Source organism: Lates calcarifer, unplaced genomic scaffold, assembly GCF_001640805.2.
Source record: "Lates calcarifer isolate ASB-BC8 unplaced genomic scaffold, TLL_Latcal_v3 _unitig_2372_quiver_2630, whole genome shotgun sequence".
Classification (NCBI taxonomy): domain Eukaryota; kingdom Metazoa; phylum Chordata; class Actinopteri; family Centropomidae; genus Lates; species Lates calcarifer.
The window spans coordinates 1-15,932 of NW_026116170.1; the positions used below are offsets into that span (position 1 = coordinate 1).

Genomic DNA, 15,932 nt, shown 5'->3' on the forward strand with positions numbered 1-15,932 from the left:
GCGTGGAGTGGAAGGAGCAAGCCCCCGTTCCGGCTCCCTGATCCAAAAATCAATTTAATATATGGTCCCCGGGTAGGGGACGTATCAGATATTAAACTGATAAGAACAGATACTACACTTGATCTTAGCCAAAAGGCCGAGAAGCGATGAGTCCAAAGCGTTTCGTGTTCCGTCCAAGCTCTTGGCACGATCCTCTCTTGTCACGGTGCCCTGTTTTCAAGCCAGCCTAAAATGGCTGCTGCTTAGCACCCCACCCAGTCTCCCCACTTTGCACCCCTGGTTCTTAGCGGAGACAGCCGTTTGACTTTTCACACACTCAAAGGGCTCAGCCTTACGGCCAAACCTACCAAAAATAGCTTAAACTCGTTGGCGTTCCTCTCCACGGAAGTCTTTAGTAAAAGGCGAAAGACTTGTGCGTTATGAAGAGAAACCAGAGTCAGTACGGCCTTCGCCTTGAGGGCAGCCGAGAACCCCAGTCGTCCCAGCCACCACCCACGGTAGGCCTCTCTTTGCGCCTGCCGCGTTCCAAATCCCAGATCGCACCCGTCAGCTACCCTGCCCCGTACTGTCACATGCGCTATCCAATGGGGTTTGCGGAGGGTTAGGCTTAGGCGGAAAGCCCCGCCTTTGGGGGCGGGGGCGGGGCATGTGTGCTTGTAACATACAGAAACGCCCACCAATCGTCACGGCCCGACAACAGCACCGACTCTGCAGTCGTAAAACTGGCATAGTTGGCAGCACGCTTTCACGCTTACGAGTAAAAGAAGCTACCCGGGACACCTTGTTTTTCCTTTGACGTAGCGGTCAGGGGAGAGCGCGAACGCAGTCCCCACTACCAGAAATTATGCAGTCGAGACTCCCACATTTGGGGAATTCGCAGGGGTCAGCGCAACCGGAGTGCAATGGCTGAGCCCTCGCCCTGGGTGAACCACCTTCTTGATCATGGTATCTCCCCTGCCAGGTAAGTATGAGTTGGAGTTGTCAGAGACGGTGGGTCGGTTCCAGACACAGCACCCTGGCTGATGGTGGCCACACTGCACAATGCCAGAGTTCGGCGACATCAGCATTAGCTGACCCTCATCTGAGGCTTGTCCCCGAGGCGTTGCAAGCAGTATACTGCAGTTTGACAAAGTTGCGCGGTGCACAAACTTTGCTGGTTTTATTGACTTTTCTCACCGGTCGGAGCTCGGCCCAGACAAACTGGAATGTGCCTGTTTTTTTTCAAAAAACAGTAATGCATAAGCCGTGTATGCTCCCGTCTCTAAAGGTCTGTTGGACACGTTATCCCCTTCTATAGAGGGAACTGCTTACTTTACCTTCTTTTCCAGCTGCAAAAGAGAGACGGTACACCCTGATCAACCTCCGGGGAAGGGGAAAAATCAAGAGTGCACCTACTAAGCGTACGACTCAGTAACCTGCATCAGGGCTTTGAGCAACTTGTACCCTATCGATAAAGGAATGTGAGAAAAGCAAGGGACTCCCCTGGAAAAAACACCCCCCACAAAACTCTATAGTTACATTGCACGTTTCCAGAGAATGTGCACCGTACCTGGAGGTAATGCAATACCGGGTCGATGCGTGGAGTGGAAGGAGCAAGCCCCCGTTCCGGCTCCCTGATCCAAAAAATCAATTTAATATATGGTCCCCGGGTAGGGGACGTATCAGATATTAAACTGATAAGAACAGATTTTTTTTTTTTTTTTTTTTTTTTTCTCTTTATTGATACTCATTTCCATTTTCCATAGAAACTTTTGCATAATTAAAAAAAATACACCCTACATCAAAATACAACTTGTCAACAATTGTGGATAATCTGTAAAATCATAGTTAAGACAATGAAAACAGTACTTTTAAGAGGTTTTACAGATTAAAAAAAAAAAACAACAAAGTTGTAAAGGAATATTTTAAAAGGGAGTGTATTTGTTAAAAGGTTCTCTTGTGCAGGAGCAGGGTGAGTCCCTACCCAGGGTTACTCACTCCGCTCCTCCAAACAGTAAGTCTCTCAGGATCCTGTCCTGGTGCTCATAGGAGATCCCCGCCCTCTCGCTCCTTCCCACCTTCCTCTCCCGGAGAGCCAGGCCGCCGCTGCTTTGACCTTTTCCCGTGTAGCTCCGGCTCCTTCGTCCGAATGGGCACAGAGGCGATTCTTCTTTGTGGCTGTGTCCTAGGCCTGCCGCCTGCAGCTTCGGCCACTTGGACCGTCGCTGCGGCCATCCGGATCACAGCCACGGGGGGCATCTGCATGTGCTTCCTTACCAGCAAGTTTCTGGAGGTCCACATGGCGTCTTTGATGGCGGCCAGGGTGAGCCACTGCTTGGCAAAGTCGTCTTTTTTGATTGCTTCCTGGCTCACCCCATAGAGCACCAGCTGTGCTGTAAGGACCTCCCTTGCTGGCAAGTACGGGAATTGTAAGGAGCCGGCCATTGCCCACTGGTCTACGGCAGCGCTGCACTCCCAGAGCAGATGCCTCACCGACTCAGGCGCACCACAACCAGGTCGCAGGTTGAGAGCGCCGACATGCCCCGGGAGTGCATGACGGACCTGACCGGGAGGATCTCGTGAGCCACCATCCATGACAGGTCCCGGAGTCTGTTTGGAAGAGCGGGGGTGGTTGACGTTGCGCCAAACTGTTGAGGGCTGGCCTAATGGAAGCCCGCGCACTGGACTCACTGGTTCCTGCTCCTGCACAACAGAAATCAACACACGGTGATTGGCTAAAACTTGCAGCTCCTCCTGCTCCAGGTTAAAATGCTTTAAAAACTTCTGAATAAAAGCATAGGCTGGTGGCAGGTTAAAGGACACAGGTACTTTAAGATCAGTGGGTAAAATCTTCAGTCTTTTGAGATAAGAACCCATCCAGAATCGTGTCATTGCTGTGGTCTTAGGGTTTCTGGATGGGTCTGTAGCATATTTCACGTATAGCGCGACGTATCGGCTTCCTAAAAACAAGTGTAGGTCAGGTACTCCTTTTCCCCCTTTTTCTTTTGGCCTCCTCATCACGTCTCTCCTCAGTCTTTCCCACTTGGAGCCCCACAAAAAGTAAAAGATGGCTCGGTCAAGATCTAAAAGCACTCTCCTAGGAGGGATAAAAACGGAACTGATCAGTAAAAGCAAGGGTAAAAATCACTGCTTTGATGATTAAAACCTTCCCTTCAATGGTCAGTCCTCTAAGTCCCCAGTATCCTAGTCTTTGCCTTACTTTTCCTACCACGTCTGGCCAATTTGTTTTCCCTCCCCCCTCCTTGTCAAATTTGACCCCCAGTATTCTCTGGTCAGTCTGTGTCACAGTCAGGGGGGAGTCCTGTCATTTCAGTCGCCGTCCATGGCCCATAAAGTTGGGCTTGGGTCTTGCCTCTGTTGAGTTTTGACCCAGAGGCCCATCCAAACCAGTCAGTCAAGTCCAGCGTCCTGTTGACAGATAAAAGGTCGGTGCATAAAATCGTTCACGTCGTCCATGTATAAAACGCATTTAGTCTGAATTCCCCCGCTCCCTGGGATTCCGATCCCATTGATTCGTTGGTCCCTTCTCCAAGATCTGCGCCAGAGGTTCTATACAGATGACATAGAGGAGGGCAGATAACGGACAGCCCTGACGAACACCGCAGTTAATATCCACTGCTTTTGTCAGGTGCCCGTTAATAACAAATCTGCTGGTGATGCTCCGGTACAGCAATCCCACCCAAGCTATAAACCTTTCTGGAAATCCCATTTTTTGCAGTACCCGAAAGAGGTACTGGTGCGAGACCCGATCGAAGGCTTTTTCAAAATCTAAATTTAGTACTATTAGCCTGATGTTTCTGTCTCTCGCGTAACAGATGGTGTCTCGGATCAGTACGAGGCTGTCGGTGATCTTCCTCCCCGGAATGGCGCAGGCTTGATCTGGGTGAATCACCTCTTCTAAAAATCCAGACATACGTGAGGCTAAAAGTTTGCAGTCAAAGTTTAAAAGAGTGATAGGTCTCCAGTTCTTCAAATCAGTCTTATCTTTGGCCTTGTGAAGGAGAGTCACTATCCCTATTCTAAAACTGTCAGGAAGTCGGTCTAGTCGTTCAAAACCCATAAAAACAGCAAGCAAAATCAGGTGCTAAAATGTCCCAAAATGTCAAATAAAATTCCAGGGGAAGTCCATCTTGTCCTGGGGACTTCCCCTTCTTAAAACCTGTGATGCATTTATTTAACTCTAAAATCGTAAAATCTTGGGTTAAAAGCACGCTGCTTTCTACTGTCCCCGGTAATGAGGTTTAAAACTTCTGTCATGGTGTCTTTTTCAATAGGTTTCCTTTGGTACAATTTTTCATAGTAGTTTTCAACAACTTGTTTAATTTCTTCTATTGTTTCTACTGTGCACCCATTTTCTTTTGTTAGTTTACAAACCGTTCCCCTTTTATTTATGATTTTCTTAAAAAAATACCTTGTGCACTTTTCCCCCTCTTCAATTTCTTGTTCCCTGCTTCTTAAAATGACACCTTTACTTTTGGTTTCTGCTAAAACCGACATCTCTGTTTTGACTTGTTTTATTTCCTCACTAAAATCCATTCCGCATTGTTGTAGTTTAAAATAGCGTTGTAGTCGTTTCTGCAGTCCCATCATGCGTCTATTTTCCCTACTCTTTTTTCTCTTCCCTGCCTGTCTAAAAAAAGTCTGGGTCTTTTCCTTCACCATTTCCCACCAGTGTGCGCATGTGTCGTAAAAGTCTTGAAGGGTCTGCCACTCTCTGTACTGCTCCCTGTATTGGTTGACTAAAACCTGGTCTTCTAAAAGGGAGCAGTTGAGTTTCCACAGACCACTTCCTGATGTCACACCCGAAGAGAGCGAAAGGGTGCAGGAAAGCATCAGGTGATCGGAAAAGAAAACAGGGGTCAATCTAGCATCGGTTGGTGGGCAGTCCCGTGTAAAAATATAGTCTATGCGAGAGGCTCTGGTGCCATCACCACTGAACCAGGTGAAGCCCTCCTCTCTAGGATGCATGGTTTTAAAACAGTCCTGAATTTTAAAATCCCTGCATATGCCCTGTAGTAAAAGTGATGCTTTATCAACTTTAAAATCTTGCCCTCCTCTTTTCCTGTCTTTCCTGCTTAAAATACAATTAAAATCACCCCCTACAACTAAAGGTTCCCTACCTAGCATGTGGAACTGCAGTTCTTCTAAAAGGTCATACCTGTCATTCCTGTCATTAAAGCCATAAATATTTAAGAGATTAAAATCCCTTCTCCTAAAAGTCAAGTGTGCTAAAAGTGCCCGACCGTTTCTCACCCACAGTGCTGCCCTTCACCAGAACCTGAGGATTTTTGATTAAAAATGGCCACTCCATCATTTTTGTTGTAATTTGATCCACTCCATATTGATGTATATGGCCACAACTCCTCCCACTGTCTGTAGTGTTTTAAAAACGGAATGCCACATTCCTGTATTAAAAACACATCTGACTTAAAGGAAACAAGATAGGATAAAATACTCTGGGCTCTAACTCGCGACTTCACACTTCCTCACATTGACGGTTGAGAAGGTGAGAGTCATGAGTATGGTAAAAACAACAGGTATGAAATTTTAAAAGACTATACAAGAATTTCAGAGATAAAATGGCAGTCAGATAAATCTGCTGTGAATGGAGCTCTTCCTTCACTCTTACAGGTGAAGAGTAAGGGGGTTTAGCTCCAGTCCCCGGATGGACTCTGGGGGTTGGTCTAGGCCTGCAACCTTGCATTTAGTTTTGAGTCCTTAGGGGTTGATTGCCAGAGCTATTGTTAAAAATGAGACCTCATTTGCGTGAATCGGAGGGGGAAGACTCTGGGCTCCTCCACAGATGAACTGTCTGAGAGAGTCCCAACTCTTCCCCTCTTCTCTGAGAATACAGGAGACTCAGAGGACAATTCTTGATGCCGGCCTCTTTGTTTGCTGGGCGTTGGGGGGGGAGGCATCCTCGCTATCAGTCTGCAATTGGCCTTCCTCATTATCTGAACTAGCTCCGCCCTCTACCTGCATTGCCCCATCCTCTCCAGAACTCTCTGTTGATGGGGCTGTTGCAGGCCCCTCCCTTTCTCCCGCCTCATCTGATTCCACTCCTCCAATCACAGGATTTGGCGGGAGATTTGAATTTTCCGGCCCAGCCTCTTCAATTAGCTCTCTAACTGCCTGGCCTGGTCCACCATTTTGCCCACTTGCTTTTGCTGCCTTTACTTTGTTGGCAAAAGATTTGGGGCAATCTCTGAAGAGGTGGTTTGATTCTCCACATAGATTGCATTTTCTGCCATTGGTGCACTCCTCAAAGGTGTGCCCAATTTCTCTGCATTTCCCACAGACAGTCTGCTGACAAGCTTCGGCCAGGTGCCCGTGCTCACCACACTTGCGGCAGAGCTTGGGCTGACCCTGGTAATGGATGTAGCCCCTGTTTTCTCCCAGAACTATCATGGATGGCAGATGTTTTAGGCCTTGGAAGCCCTGGGGGTCCTGCCATTGTTGAATGGGGACCCTCCAAGCGCAGTTCCAAATGCCATCCTCATCTCTCACTTTGGTAGCCTGGCCTTTAACAGTGCAATATCTTCCCAGCCACAAACAAATGTCCTCTGCATTCACTGTTTCATTGAACATTCTGACAATAACCGTTTTTAAGGCATTGTCAGTCAGTTTCTCCACACTGAAGGCAGAAAACTGGGGTTTAACATTTTCAAAACGTGTCCAAAACTCTCTTAGCAGAGCTGCTGAACGGAAACTCACATCAAAGCCTTTACCAAAAGGCAAGGTCAGTATACAGTTCAGATCATTTGGTGTGAAACCCAAGGCTTTTTGGACTAGCTTCCTGGAGAAGTCCAGTCTGGACATCCCCAGGAGTTTACCCTCTCTCTCCACAAAATTTAAACGAACGCTGTGGTGCCTCCGCATGCCGGCATGGGTGGCCGACATGATGGAGGCACCACAAGCTAAAAAAGTGCTGAAAACAATAAAACCAGTAAAAGATCAATCCGACAAGTAAGAATAATGAAAAACAATAAATAACACAAGAGACAAAGAGTACTTACCTGATCGGCCTGGTCAAGATGTTACAACCTGCAGAGAACAGGTAAAATAGCTCTCTCAGCCAATGAATTCCTATTTGTTAAAGATTTTCAATTACTGGAAAATTGAAATGCTTTAAACAAGGAACATTTAGAAATATCCTCCCAAGCACTGATAAAACCGATGCCACGACAGACAAGTATTTTAACCACCAACAGGAGGCGATCGCAGTCTTAGCCAAAAGGCCGAGAAGCGTTTCCAGAGAACGTGCACCGTACCTGATGCAATAATGAAAGATATCAGCCAGATACTACCTTAGCGATGAGTCCAAAGCGTTTCGTGTTCCGTCCAAGCTCTTGGCACGATCCTCTCTTGTCACGGTGCCCTGTTTTCAAGCCAGCCTAACAATGGCTGCTGCTTAGCACCCCCACCCAGTCTCCCCACTTTGCACCCCTGGTTCTTAGCGGAGACAGCCGTTTGACTTTTCACACACTCAAAGGGCTCAGCCTTACGGCCAAACCTACCAAAAATAGCTTAAACTCCGTTGGCGTTCCTCTCCACGGAAGTCTTTAGTAAAAAGGCGAAAGACTTGTGCGTTATGAAAGAGAAACCAGAGTCAGTACGGCCTTCGCCTTGAGGGCAGCCGAGAACCCCAGTCGTCCCAGCCACCCACCACCGTCACGGTAGGCCTCTCTTTGCCGCCTGCCGCGTTCCAAATCCCAGATCGCACCCGTCAGCTACCCTGCCCCGTACTGTCACATGCCGCTATCCAATGGGGTTTGCGGAGGGTTAGGCTTAGGCGGAAAGCCCCGCCTTTGGGGGGGCTGGGGGGGGGGCTGGCGGCATGTGTGCTTGTAACATACAGAAACGCCCACCAATCGTCACGGCCCGACAACAGCACCGACTCTGCAGTCGGTAAAACTGGCATAGTTGGCAGCACGCTTTCACGCTTACGAGTAAAAGAAGCTACCCGGGACACCTTGTTTTCCTTTGACGTAGGCGGTCAGGGGAGAGGCCGCGAACGCAGTCCCCCACTACCAGAAATTATGCAGTCGAGACTCCCACATTTTGGGGAATTCGCAGGGGTCAGCGCAACCCGGAGTGCAATGGCTGAGCCTCGCCCTGGGTGAACCACCTTCTTGATCATGGTATCTCCCCTGCCAGGTAAGTATGAGTTTGGAGTTGTCAGAGACGGTGGGGTCGGTTCCAGACACAGCACCCTGGGCTGATGGTGGCCACACTGCACAATGCCAGAGTTCGGCGACATCAGCATTAGCTGACCCTCATCTTGAGGCTTGTCCCCGAGGCGTTGCAAGCACTATACTGCAGTTTGACAAAGTTGCGCGGTGCACAAACTTTGCTGGTTTTATTGACTTTTCTCACCGGTCGGAGCTCGGCCCAGACAAACTGGAATGTGCCTGTTTTTTTTTCAAAAAACAGTAATGCATAAGCCGTGTATGCTCCCGTCTCTAAAGGTCTGTTGGACACGTTATCCCCTTACTATAGAGGGAACTGCTTACTTTACCTTCTTTTCCAGCTGCAAAAGAGAGACGGTACACCCTGATCAACCTCCGGGGAAGGGAAAAATCAAGAGTGCACCACTAAGCGTACGACTCAGTAACCGCATCAGGGCTTTGGAGCAACTTGTACCCTATCGATAAAGGAATGTGAGAAAAGCAAGGGACTCCCCTGGAAAAAACACCCCCCACAAAACTCTATAGTTACATTGCACGTTTCCAGAGAATGTGCACCGTACCTGGAGGTAATGCAATACCGGGTCGATGCGTGGAGTGGAAGGAGCAAGCCCCCGTTCCGGCTCCCTGATCCAAAAATCAATTTAATATATGGTCCCCGGGTAGGGGACGTATCAGATATTAAACTGATAAGAACAGATACTACACTTGATCTTAGCCAAAAGGCCGAGAAGCGATGAGTCCAAAGCGTTTCGTGTTCCGTCCAAGCTCTTGGCACGATCCTCTCTTGTCACGGTGCCCTGTTTTCAAGCCAGCCTAACAATGGCTGCTGCTTAGCACCCCCACCCAGTCTCCCCACTTTGCACCCCTGGTTCTTAGCGGAGACAGCCGTTTGACTTTTCACACACTCAAAGGGCTCAGCCTTACGGCCAAACCTACCAAAAATAGCTTAAACTCGTTTGGCGTTCCTCTCCACGGAAGTCTTTAGTAAAAGGCGAAAGACTTGTGCGTTATGAAGAGAAACCAGAGTCAGTACGGCCTTCGCCTTGAGGGCAGCCGAGAACCCCAGTCGTCCCAGCCACCACCGTCACGGTAGGCCTCTCTTTGCGCCTGCCGCGTTCCAAATCCCAGATCGCACCCGTCAGCTACCCTGCCCCGTACTGTCACATGCGCTATCCAATGGGTTTGCGGAGGGTTAGGCTTAGGCGGAAAGCCCCGCCTTTGGGGGGCGGGGGCGGGGCGGGGGCATGTGTGCTTGTAACATACAGAAACGCCCACCAATCGTCACGGCCCGACAACAGCACCGACTCTGCAGTCGTAAAACTGGCATAGTTGGCAGCACGCTTTCACGCTTACGAGTAAAAGAAGCTACCCGGGACACCTTGTTTTCCTTTGACGTAGCGGTCAGGGGAGAGCGCGAACGCAGTCCCCCACTACCAGAAATTATGCCAGGTCGAGACTCCCACATTTGGGGAATTCGCAGGGGTCAGCGCAACCGGAGTGCAATGGCTGAGCCTCGCCCTGGGTGAACCACCTTCTTGATCATGGTATCTCCCCTGCCAGGTAAGTATGAGTTGGAGTTGTCAGAGACGGTGGGGTCGGTTCCAGACACAGCACCCTGGCTGATGGTGGCCACACTGCACAATGCCAGAGTTCGGCGACATCAGCATTAGCTGACCCTCATCTGAGGCTTGTCCCCGAGGCGTTGCAAGCACTATACTGCAGTTTGACAAAGTTGCGCGGTGCACAAACTTTGCTGGTTTTATTGACTTTTCTCACCGGTCGGAGCTCGGCCCAGACAAACTGGAATGTGCCTGTTTTTTTTTCAAAAAACAGTAATGCATAAGCCGTGTATGCTCCCGTCTCTAAAGGTCTGTTGGACACGTTATCCCTTCTATAGAGGGAACTGCTTACTTTACCTTCTTTTCCAGCTGGCAAAAGAGAGACGGTACACCCTGATCAACCTCCGGGGAAGGGAAAAATCAAGAGTGCACCACTAAGCGTACGACTCAGTAACCGCATCAGGGCTTTGAGCAACTTGTACCCTATCGATAAAGGAATGTGAGAAAAGCAAGGGACTCCCCTGGAAAAAACACCCCCCACAAAACTCTATAGTTACATTGCACGTTTCCAGAGAATGTGCACCGTACCTGGAGGTAATGCAATACCGGGTCGATGCGTGGAGTGGAAGGAGCAAGCCCCCGTTCCGGCTCCCTGATCCAAAAATCAATTTAATATATGGTCCCCGGGTAGGGGACGTATCAGATATTAAACTGATAAGAACAGATACTACACTTGATCTTAGCCAAAAGGCCGAGAAGCGATGAGTCCAAAGCGTTTCGTGTTCCGTCCAAGCTCTTGGCACGATCCTCTCTTGTCACGGTGCCCTGTTTTCAAGCCAGCCTAACAATGGGCTGCTGCTTAGCACCCCCACCCAGTCTCCCCACTTTGCACCCCTGGTTCTTAGCGGAGACAGCCGTTTGACTTTTCACACACTCAAAGGGCTCAGCCTTACGGCCAAACCTACCAAAAATAGCTTAAACTCGTTGGCGTTCCTCTCCACGGAAGTCTTTAGTAAAAGGCGAAAGACTTGTGCGTTATGAAGAGAAACCAGAGTCAGTACGGCCTTCGCCTTGAGGGCAGCCGAGAACCCCAGTCGTCCCAGCCACCACCGTCACGGTAGGCCTCTCTTTGCGCCTGCCGCGTTCCAAATCCCAGATCGCACCCGTCAGCTACCCTGCCCGCGTACTGTCACATGCGCTATCCAATGGGGTTTGCGGAGGGTTAGGCTTAGGCGGAAAGCCCCGCCTTTGGGGGGCGGGGGCGGGGGCTGGGGCATGTGTGCTTGTAACATACAGAAACGCCCACCAATCGTCACGGCCCGACAACAGCACCGACTCTGCAGTCGTAAAACTGGCATAGTTGGCAGCACGCTTTCACGCTTACGAGTAAAAAGAAGCTACCCGGGACACCTTGTTTTCCTTTGACGTAGCGGTCAGGGGAGAGCGCGAACGCAGTCCCCCACTACCAGAAATTATGCAGTCGAGACTCCCACATTTGGGGAATTCGCAGGGGTCAGCGCAACCGGAGTGCAATGGCTGAGCCTCGCCCTGGGTGAACCACCTTCTTGATCATGGTATCTCCCCTGCCAGGTAAGTATGAGTTGGAGTTGTCAGAGACGGTGGGGTCGGTTCCAGACACAGCACCCTGGCTGATGGTGGCCACACTGCACAATGCCAGAGTTCGGCGACATCAGCATTAGCTGACCCTCATCTGAGGCTTGTCCCCGAGGCGTTGCAAGCACGTATACTGCAGTTTGACAAAGTTGCGCGGTGCACAAACTTTGCTGGTTTTATTGACTTTTCTCACCGGTCGGAGCTCGGCCCAGACAAACTGGAATGTGCCTGTTTTTTTTCAAAAAACAGTAATGCATAAGCCGTGTATGCTCCCGTCTCTAAAGGTCTGTTGGACACGTTATCCCCTTATATAGAGAGGAACTGCTTACTTTACCTTCTTTTCCAGCTGCAAAAGAGAGACGGTACACCCTGATCAACCTCCGGGGAAGGGAAAAATCAAGAGTGCACCACTAAGCGTACGACTCAGTAACCGCATCAGGGCTTTGAGCAACTTGTACCCTATCGATAAAGGAATGTGAGAAAAGCAAGGGACTCCCCTGGAAAAAACACCCCCCACAAAACTCTTATAGTTACATTGCACGTTTCCAGAGAATGTGCACCGTACCTGGAGGTAATGCAATACCGGGTCGATGCGTGGAGTGGAAGGAGCAAGCCCCCGTTCCGGCTCCCTGATCCAAAAATCAATTTAATATATGGTCCCCGGGTAGGGGACGTATCAGATATTAAACTGATAAGAACAGATACTACACTTGATCTTAGCCAAAAGGCCGAGAAGCGATGAGTCCAAAGCGTTTCGTGTTCCGTCCAAGCTCTTGGCACGATCCTCTCTTGTCACGGTGCCCTGTTTTCAAGCCAGCCTAAACAATGGCTGCTGCTTAGCACCCCCACCCAGTCTCCCCACTTTGCACCCCTGGTTCTTAGCGGAGACAGCCGTTTGACTTTTCACACACTCAAAGGGCTCAGCCTTACGGCCAAACCTACCAAAAATAGCTTAAACTCCGTTGGCGTTCCTCTCCACGGAAGTCTTTAGTAAAAGGCGAAAGACTTGTGCGTTATGAAGAGAAACCAGAGTCAGTACGGCCTTCGCCTTGAGGGCAGCCGAGAACCCCAGTCGTCCCAGCCACCACCGTCACGGTAGGCCTCTCTTTGCGCCTGCCGCGTTCCAAATCCCAGATCGCACCCGTCAGCTACCCTGCCCCGTACTGTCACATGCGCTATCCAATGGGGTTTGCGGAGGGTTAGGCTTAGGCGGAAAGCCCCGCCTTTGGGGGGGGGCGGGGGCTGGGGCATGTGTGCTTGTAACATACAGAAAACGCCCACCAATCGTCACGGCCCGACAACAGCACCGACTCTGCAGTCGTAAAACTGGCATAGTTGGCAGCACGCTTTCACGCTTACGAGTAAAAGAAGCTACCCGGGACACCTTGTTTTCCTTTGACGTAGCGGTCAGGGGAGAGCGCGAACGCAGTCCCCCACTACCAGAAATTATGCAGTCGAGACTCCCACATTTGGGGAATTCGCAGGGGTCAGCGCAACCGGAGTGCAATGGCTGAGCCTCGCCCTGGGTGAACCACCTTCTTGATCATGGTATCTCCCCTGCCAGGTAAGTATGAGTTGGAGTTGTCAGAGACGGTGGGGTCGGTTCCAGACACAGCACCCTGGCTGATGGTGGCCACACTGCACAATGCCAGAGTTCGGCGACATCAGCATTAGCTGACCCTCATCTGAGGCTTGTCGCCCGAGGCGTTGCAAGCACTATACTGCAGTTTGACAAAGTTGCGCGGTGCACAAACTTTGCTGGTTTTATTGACTTTTCTCACCGGTCAGGAGCTCGGCCCAGACAAACTGGAATGTGCCTGTTTTTTTTCAAAAAACAGTAATGCATAAGCCGTGTATGCTCCCGTCTCTAAAGGTCTGTTGGACACGTTATCCCCTTCTATAGAGGGAACTGCCTTACTTTACCTTCTTTTCCAGCCTGCAAAAGAGAGACGGTACACCCTGATCAACCTCCGGGGAAGGGAAAAATCAAGAGTGCACCACTAAGCGTACGACTCAGTAACCGCATCAGGGCTTTGAGCAACTTGTACCCTATCGATAAAGGAATGTGAGAAAAGCAAGGGACTCCCCTGGAAAAAACACCCCCCACAAAACTCTATAGTTACATTGCACGTTTCCAGAGAATGTGCACCGTACCTGGACGGTAATGCAATACCGCGGTCGATGCGTTGGAGTGGAAGGAGCAAGCCCCCGTTCCGGCTCCCTGATCCAAAAATCAATTTAATATATGGTCCCCGGGTAGGGGACGTATCAGATATTAAACTGATAAGAACAGATACTACACTTGATTCTTAGCCAAAAGGGCCGAGAAGCGATGAGTCCAAAGCGTTTCGTGTTCCGTCCAAGCTCTTGGCACGATCCTCTCTTGTCACGGTGCCCTGTTTTCAAGCCAGCCTAACAATGGCTGCTGCCTTAGCACCCCCACCCAGTCTCCCCACTTTGCACCCCTGGTTCTTTAGCGGAGACAGCCGTTTGACTTTTCACACACTCAAAGGGCTCAGCCTTACGGCCCAAACCTACCAAAAATAGCTTAAACTCCGTTGGCGTTCCTCTCCACGGAAGTCTTTAGTAAAAGGCCGAAAGACTTGTGCGTTATGAAGAGAAACCAGAGTCAGTACGGCCTTCGCCTTGAGGGCAGCCGAGAACCCCAGTCGTCCCAGCCACCACCGTCACGGTAGGCCTCTCTTTGCGCCTGCCGCGTTCCAAATCCCAGATCGCCCACCCGTCAGCTACCCTGCCCCGTACTGTCACCATGCGCTATCCAATGGGGTTTTGCGGCAGGGTTAGGCTTAGGCCGGGGAAAGCCCCGCTTTGCCGTGGCGGGGCGGGGGCTGGGGCATGTGTGCTTGTAACATACAGAAACGCCCACCAATCGTCACGGCCCGACAAACAGCACCGACTCTGCAGTCGTAAAACTGGCATAGTGGCAGCACGCTTTCACGCTTACGAGTAAAAGAAGCTACCCGGGACACCTTGTTTTCCTTTGACGTAGCGGTCAGGGGAGAGCGCGAACGCAGTCCCCCACTACCAGAAATTATGCAGTCGAGACTCCCACATTTGGGGAATTCGCAGGGGTCAGCGCAACCGGAGTGCAATGGCTGAGCCTCGCCCTGGGTGAACCACCTTCTTGATCATGGTATCTCCCCTGCCAGGTAAGTATGAGTTGGAGTTGTCAGAGACGGTGGGTCGGTTCCAGACACAGCACCCTGGCTGATGGTGGCCACACTGCACAATGCCAGAGTTCGGCGACATCAGCATTAGCTGACCCTCATCTGAGGCTTGTCCCCGAGGCGTTGCAAGCACTATACTGCAGTTTGACAAAGTTGCGCGGTGCACAAACTTTGCTGGTTTTATTGACTTTTCTCACCGGTCGGAGCTCGGCCCAGACAAACTGGAATGTGCCTGTTTTTTTCAAAAAACAGTAATGCATAAGCCGTGTATGCTCCCGTCTCTAAAGGTCTGTTGGACACGTTATCCCCTTCTATAGAGGGAACTGCTTACTTTACCTTCTTTTCCAGCTGCAAAAGAGAGACGGTACACCCTGATCAACCTCCGGGGAAGGGAAAAATCAAGAGTGCACCACTAAGCGTACGACTCAGTAACCGCATCAGGGCTTTGAGCAACTTGTACCCTATCGATAAAGGAATGTGAGAAAAGCAAGGGACTCCCCTGGAAAAAACACCCCCCACAAAACTCTATAGTTACATTGCACGTTTCCAGAGAATGTGCACCGTACCTGGAGGTAATGCAATACCGGGTCGATGCGTGGAGTGGAAGGAGCAAGCCCCCGTTCCGGCTCCCTGATCCAAAAATCAATTTAATATATGGTCCCCGGGTAGGGGACGTATCAGATATTTAAACTGATAAGAACAGATACTACACTTGATCTTAGCCAAAAGGCCGAGAAGCGATGAGTCCAAAGCGTTTCGTGTTCCGTCCAAGCTCTTGGCACGATCCTCTCTTGTCACGGTGCCCTGTTTTCAAGCCAGCCTAACAATGGCTGCTGCTTAGCACCCCCACCCAGTCTCCCCACTTTGCACCCCTGGTTCTTAGCGGAGACAGCCGTTTGACTTTTCACACACTCAAAGGGCTCAGCCTTACGGCCAAACCTACCAAAAATAGCTTAAACTCGTTGGCGTTCCTCTCCACGGAAGTCTTTAGTAAAAGGCGAAAGACTTGTGCGTTATGAAGAGAAACCAGAGTCAGTACGGCCTTCGCCTTGAGGGCAGCCGAGAACCCCAGTCGTCCCAGCCACCACCGTCACGGTAGGCCTCTCTTTGCGCCTGCCGCGTTCCAAATCCCAGATCGCACCCGTCAGCTACCCTGCCCCGTACTGTCACATGCGCTATCCAATGGGGTTTGCGGAGGGTTAGGCTTAGGCGGAAAGCCCCGCCTTTGGGGGGGGGCGGGGGCGGGGGCTGGGCATGTGTGCTTGTAACATACAGAAACGCCCACCAATCGTCACGGCCCGACAACAGCACCGACTCTGCAGTCGTAAAACTGGCATAGTTGGCAGCACGCTTTCACGCTTACGAGTAAAAGAAGCTACCCG

General features: G+C 50.5%; 18 non-coding genes and 2 pseudogenes across 18 annotated transcripts; all 20 read right to left on the bottom strand.

Annotated features, from left to right (window-relative positions):
• Positions 1 to 148, bottom strand: LOC127140168 (uncharacterized; annotated as a pseudogene).
• A 179-nt stretch (positions 149 to 327) lies between these two features.
• Positions 328 to 439, bottom strand: LOC127140170 (U5 spliceosomal RNA). Its single transcript, XR_007810528.1, has one exon. It is a non-coding gene; the product is annotated as a U5 spliceosomal RNA (small nuclear RNA).
• Positions 440 to 806: 367 nt separating this feature from the next.
• Positions 807 to 969, bottom strand: LOC127140179 (U1 spliceosomal RNA). Its single transcript, XR_007810537.1, has one exon. It is a non-coding gene; the product is annotated as a U1 spliceosomal RNA (small nuclear RNA).
• Positions 970 to 1,533: 564 nt separating this feature from the next.
• Positions 1,534 to 1,752, bottom strand: LOC127140169 (uncharacterized; annotated as a pseudogene).
• A 5,745-nt stretch (positions 1,753 to 7,497) lies between these two features.
• LOC127140177 (U5 spliceosomal RNA) lies at positions 7,498 to 7,611 on the bottom strand. Its single transcript, XR_007810535.1, has one exon. It is a non-coding gene; the product is annotated as a U5 spliceosomal RNA (small nuclear RNA).
• A 386-nt stretch (positions 7,612 to 7,997) lies between these two features.
• Positions 7,998 to 8,165, bottom strand: LOC127140180 (U1 spliceosomal RNA). The gene has a single exon (XR_007810538.1). It is a non-coding gene; the product is annotated as a U1 spliceosomal RNA (small nuclear RNA).
• A 568-nt stretch (positions 8,166 to 8,733) lies between these two features.
• On the bottom strand, positions 8,734 to 8,924 carry LOC127140163 (U2 spliceosomal RNA). Its single transcript, XR_007810523.1, has one exon. It is a non-coding gene; the product is annotated as a U2 spliceosomal RNA (small nuclear RNA).
• Positions 8,925 to 9,105: 181 nt separating this feature from the next.
• LOC127140174 (U5 spliceosomal RNA) lies at positions 9,106 to 9,218 on the bottom strand. The gene has a single exon (XR_007810532.1). It is a non-coding gene; the product is annotated as a U5 spliceosomal RNA (small nuclear RNA).
• Positions 9,219 to 9,591: 373 nt separating this feature from the next.
• LOC127140162 (U1 spliceosomal RNA) lies at positions 9,592 to 9,757 on the bottom strand. The gene has a single exon (XR_007810522.1). It is a non-coding gene; the product is annotated as a U1 spliceosomal RNA (small nuclear RNA).
• Positions 9,758 to 10,320: 563 nt separating this feature from the next.
• LOC127140164 (U2 spliceosomal RNA) lies at positions 10,321 to 10,511 on the bottom strand. Its single transcript, XR_007810524.1, has one exon. It is a non-coding gene; the product is annotated as a U2 spliceosomal RNA (small nuclear RNA).
• A 182-nt stretch (positions 10,512 to 10,693) lies between these two features.
• LOC127140171 (U5 spliceosomal RNA) lies at positions 10,694 to 10,805 on the bottom strand. Its single transcript, XR_007810529.1, has one exon. It is a non-coding gene; the product is annotated as a U5 spliceosomal RNA (small nuclear RNA).
• Positions 10,806 to 11,182: 377 nt separating this feature from the next.
• LOC127140161 (U1 spliceosomal RNA) lies at positions 11,183 to 11,346 on the bottom strand. Its single transcript, XR_007810521.1, has one exon. It is a non-coding gene; the product is annotated as a U1 spliceosomal RNA (small nuclear RNA).
• A 565-nt stretch (positions 11,347 to 11,911) lies between these two features.
• LOC127140165 (U2 spliceosomal RNA) lies at positions 11,912 to 12,102 on the bottom strand. The gene has a single exon (XR_007810525.1). It is a non-coding gene; the product is annotated as a U2 spliceosomal RNA (small nuclear RNA).
• Positions 12,103 to 12,284: 182 nt separating this feature from the next.
• On the bottom strand, positions 12,285 to 12,396 carry LOC127140175 (U5 spliceosomal RNA). Its single transcript, XR_007810533.1, has one exon. It is a non-coding gene; the product is annotated as a U5 spliceosomal RNA (small nuclear RNA).
• A 374-nt stretch (positions 12,397 to 12,770) lies between these two features.
• LOC127140172 (U1 spliceosomal RNA) lies at positions 12,771 to 12,934 on the bottom strand. Its single transcript, XR_007810530.1, has one exon. It is a non-coding gene; the product is annotated as a U1 spliceosomal RNA (small nuclear RNA).
• A 566-nt stretch (positions 12,935 to 13,500) lies between these two features.
• Positions 13,501 to 13,696, bottom strand: LOC127140167 (U2 spliceosomal RNA). Its single transcript, XR_007810527.1, has one exon. It is a non-coding gene; the product is annotated as a U2 spliceosomal RNA (small nuclear RNA).
• Positions 13,697 to 13,878: 182 nt separating this feature from the next.
• LOC127140176 (U5 spliceosomal RNA) lies at positions 13,879 to 13,993 on the bottom strand. Its single transcript, XR_007810534.1, has one exon. It is a non-coding gene; the product is annotated as a U5 spliceosomal RNA (small nuclear RNA).
• A 383-nt stretch (positions 13,994 to 14,376) lies between these two features.
• LOC127140178 (U1 spliceosomal RNA) lies at positions 14,377 to 14,540 on the bottom strand. Its single transcript, XR_007810536.1, has one exon. It is a non-coding gene; the product is annotated as a U1 spliceosomal RNA (small nuclear RNA).
• Positions 14,541 to 15,100: 560 nt separating this feature from the next.
• LOC127140166 (U2 spliceosomal RNA) lies at positions 15,101 to 15,292 on the bottom strand. Its single transcript, XR_007810526.1, has one exon. It is a non-coding gene; the product is annotated as a U2 spliceosomal RNA (small nuclear RNA).
• Positions 15,293 to 15,473: 181 nt separating this feature from the next.
• On the bottom strand, positions 15,474 to 15,585 carry LOC127140173 (U5 spliceosomal RNA). Its single transcript, XR_007810531.1, has one exon. It is a non-coding gene; the product is annotated as a U5 spliceosomal RNA (small nuclear RNA).
• Between the last annotated feature and the right edge of the window lie 347 nt (positions 15,586 to 15,932).